Genomic DNA, 252 nt, shown 5'->3' with positions numbered 1-252 from the left:
CCCCCGGAGCAACTAAGCCCGTGCACCACAACTACTGAGCCTGCGTTCTAGAGCCCGTGAGCTACAACTACTGAGAATGCGTGCCACAACTACTGAAGTCCGCGCACGTGGAGCCCATGCTCCGCAACAAGAGAAGACACCACAGTGAGAAGCCCGCGCACCGCAACGAAGGGTAGCCCCGGCTCGCCGCTAGAGGGAGCCCGCGCGCAGCAACGAAGACCCAACGCAGCCAAAAATAAATACATACATAAA

This window comes from Physeter macrocephalus, chromosome 6 (genome assembly GCF_002837175.3).
Source record: "Physeter macrocephalus isolate SW-GA chromosome 6, ASM283717v5, whole genome shotgun sequence".
Lineage (NCBI taxonomy): Eukaryota > Metazoa > Chordata > Mammalia > Artiodactyla > Physeteridae > Physeter > Physeter macrocephalus.
The sequence above is the reverse complement of the archived record's forward strand: the minus strand, read 5'-3'. Positions refer to the sequence as shown.